The sequence below is a fragment of the Sander lucioperca genome, chromosome 12, assembly GCF_008315115.2.
Source record: "Sander lucioperca isolate FBNREF2018 chromosome 12, SLUC_FBN_1.2, whole genome shotgun sequence".
Lineage (NCBI taxonomy): Eukaryota > Metazoa > Chordata > Actinopteri > Perciformes > Percidae > Sander > Sander lucioperca.
In genome coordinates this window covers 32049762-32053628 of record NC_050184.1, presented here as the reverse complement: position 1 = coordinate 32053628, position 3867 = coordinate 32049762, and the positions used below count along the sequence as shown (strand labels likewise).

Sequence of the window (3867 nt, the reverse complement as noted above, 5' to 3'; positions counted from 1 at the left end):
CAGCAAGAGGACAAAATCGAGCTCAAGTTTCAAATGAAATTCGGGCAACAATTATTGACCATGTCATCAATCATGGCTTGTCCTTTAGAGAGGCTGGACAAAGGGTCCAGCCCATTCTGACTCGGAGCACTGTGGCATCTATTGTCAGGCTTTTTCGGAATGAGAACAGGTAATTCACAGTGTTACTGTAATGTATACCACTGTGTATTTCAGCTTTACTGTATTGCCCTGTTAGCAGAACAAACTGTGTCTACAGTAATGCAGATGTTTTATCAATCCCATTTATGTGACCGTCATACAGTAATGTCAATTTTGACATGCTTTTTGCTTTTACTTTATAGGATCCACACATTACCACACACTGGTGGCAGAGGAAAGATATTTAGTATTGAACAGGAGTCTGCCATTGTAGATATGGTAGTGGCAAACAATGCAATCAGACTGCGTGAAATCCAGGCAGCAGTAATTGCAGATCAGGGAGCATTTAGAAATATAAACAGTGTGAGTTTGGCAACTATAGATCGAGTCCTTAAACGCCACCATGTCAGAATGAAGCAGCTGTACCAAGTTCCATTTCAAAGAAACTCTGACATCGTAAAGGAGGCACGATTCCAGTATGTGCAGGTACAGATTTTGTTATTGTAATACCTTGTTTACCATAGTTACATGCAACTGGAATACTGTAATTTGCTTTATGAATTTGTTCTTTTTCTTAGAGAATAATGGAGCTTGAAGCTGAGGGGGCACATCACAAATTTATTTTTGTGGATGAAGCCGGCTTCAACCTCTGTAAAGTGAGGAGACGCGGGAGGAACATCATTGGGCAGAGGGCCACTGTCACAGTGCCAGGTCAGAGGGGTGCCAATATCACCATGTGTGCTGCCATCTCCAATGATGGGGTCCTTTGCCACATACCAACCATTGGCCCATACAATACAGAACGCCTCATCCCATTTCTTGATTCATTGAAAGAAATACTGATTCCACCCGAAGAGAGAGGGCTGTTGAGGCCTGGCATGACTCTGTATGTCATAATTTGGGACAATGTGGCTTTCCATCACTCTCGCCTTGTGAACGAATGGTTTGCAGCACAGCCTCGTATTATGATGCACTTCCTTCCTGCATACTCCCCTTTTCTGAACCCAATCGAGGAGTTCTTCTCTGCTTGGAGGTGGAAGGTGTATGATCACCGGCCATATGAGCAGATGCCCCTCCTGGAGGCAATGAATGCTGGTTGCCTGGCAATAGGTGCAGAGGACTGCCAGGGATGGATGCGCCACGCAAGGAGGTATTTCCCTCGGTGCATTGCAAGGGAAAACATTCAATGCGATGTTGATGAGAACCTGTGGCATAATCGTCAAGAACGAATGGACTAAATGTGAAAGATAAAATATATCTTTTTTTTTTTTTAAAGGTGTTTCCTTTGGTAGCTTTTTTTTTTTTTTTTTTTTCAGTATCCATTTGAGTTTGTAAAGTGTCATTTCATATTGATGGCTGTATTTTGTATTTTGTTGTCCATTGTGTAATGATTGATTGAAAGAATAAATTAATTTGACCACAAGTTGAGGTGTTTGATGGAAATATTTGCTTATGTTGCATGCTTTTAATGTTTTGTGAGTGTTAGAGCATTTTGCTAACAAAATGAGTCATTTTGGCCATTGAGCTTCAGTTTTATCCTGTGTGTTAACTGTTTTGAAAATGTGATGTCAGAGTGAGCAAATGTGTTTAAGCAGTTGAGAAAAACTGTAATATGCATTCGTGTCTGAATGACATCATTTATATTTTCCTATTCTATTTTGCCTGGAAACGCTTCCAACACGCTCGCGTCTCGCATGAAAAATAGGCGCCGGTTCTATTTCTAGCAGGCACGCGTCTCACGCAGGCAGTGTGTAAGCTCTAACCCAGGGGTCTCAAACTCGCTGAGGCCCGCGGGCTGATATTTTGTGACCCCCCTACTTGACATCAAAGTTTAATGTCAGTGCAGCCCGCGTGTTGTTCTGAAACGCACCTTTTTGCTGAGTCGTTGCGTGTGCTACGCTTGCCACGCTTTTATTTTATTTGTTTAGCACTTACGGGCTACCATAGCTAGTCTCGTGACTGCGGCGTTTGTTGTCAACGGTTGTCAAGCTAGCCAACCGTGAAGTACCTGGGGAAGTATCAACGTTAGTCACTTGGTTGAAACGTGTTCCAGAGTGACGGAAAATATATGCCATCACCCAGTTCCAGTCATGTCTCTCTCAAAACATGCCGTGAAGAGAAAGGTTGGCGACGAGCACAGGCAATTTCAGTAAAAGTGGTAGACGGAATATTTTTTCTATCGAGCACAGGGGCACCCCTACGTGTCTCATATGCACAGAGAAAGTTGCGGTGTACAAGGAATATGACATCAGACGTCATTACTCAACTAGACATGCTGAGGAGTATACAAAATACCATGGAGATGAGAGAAAGAACCGGGTCGCCAATCTTAAAAAATGTCTATTGAGGCAACAAGATTTATTTAAGAAAGCAAACAAAGAATACTTTTGTTGAATACTTGACGCGGCCCAGCCTGACCCACACGCTACCTCGAGCGGCCCCCAGGTAAATTGAGTTTGAGACCCCTGCTCTAACCTGTTAACGCGGCTGACACGCTCGCGCGACGCATCCAGTGTGTAACCGGCCTTGAGGGGCAAAAGGGGCAGGTGCTCAAGTACCCATAGCCCCCCCCTTCTGAACGTGCATGGTTCCAAGTAAATTCAAAACAAAACAGAGCAAGCTCGCCCCTCCCCCCATGTGATTGGCTGGAATGTGTTTGTTGTATTTTGGTGCCTATCCTGTGCCTCTAGTGTTTGTTTGACGTTTACGACCCCTGTGTTGTCTCCCGAGACCGGGCTTTTTCACAGTGTATTCAGGGGGCAGGCAGCTAGCGGATCAAGGAGAGATACCTACGATTTGAGACAAAAATGAAATCGCGCTGAAACCATGCAGGAACGCATAGTGCACCTTTAATCTGACAAGTATCAGAGACGTGCATAGATAGAGTGACACTTAGAGGTTGATATGATGAACAACAGGCCGCCTTCAAATGTGGAGGTGCAACGTTTGTCCCTTACGACTTTCTGTTGAACGCTGCCATCATGTCGGCCCCCTTCATGGTAAGTTCCATTTAAATTTTGAATTAAAACAGTTACCAGAGTATTTAAATACAGTTTACTTGCTCGTTATAAATGTATATAGTCGTGTTTACACTCAGTTTATATGACGTTAGGCTGAATGCGTTGCAAGAGGGCCGTAACTTACCGATACAACATGCTGCATGTAGCTGTTAGCTACAGTTTAACTGTATAACCCCGTGTTAGTCATCCTTTTAAAGCTTCTTTTAAGATTTTCATTTAATGTTTGTGTGTGACACATAGACTGTAATATACCACATCAGGGCATGAATTCTTTTATAGACTCATGTCTTTTGTTTCTCATACTTTCTACTCAGACTTTACCTGACAAGAACTGTAGGACAGTAACGTTAATGTGTTTTTTTAAGTACCTTTATTACAGTATACAGTACAAGTTATACATTAATTACAGTAGGCTACATGTTATATAATATTTTTGTTTAAACACAACCATTTGCAAGCCAGTAGTACATAATGTGAAAAATATAATAAAGTGCGTAAAGTAATGTCCTTCCTCTCAATCTCTCTGTATCTCTGTACAGTCTCTACAAAGATGTTGCCAGCGGTCGGCTCTCCTCATTGTTGCCCGACGACAGTGGAGCTCCAGCTCAGTGTCTCCCCCTCCCCTGCACACCAGGCTCCTCCTCTTCCTCACCCAGCGCTTCTATGATGTAGAGATGCTCCTGAGCTGGGGGTCTCAGCTGAGAACGAG

General features: G+C 43.3%; 1 long non-coding RNA gene across 1 annotated transcript; it reads left to right on the top strand.

The window, feature by feature from the left end:
- Positions 1 to 3009: 3009 nt before the first annotated feature.
- LOC116043622 lies at positions 3010 to 3867 on the top strand. The gene is made up of 2 exons (XR_004103507.2): positions 3010 to 3137; positions 3698 to 3867. It is a non-coding gene; the product is annotated as an uncharacterized LOC116043622 (long non-coding RNA).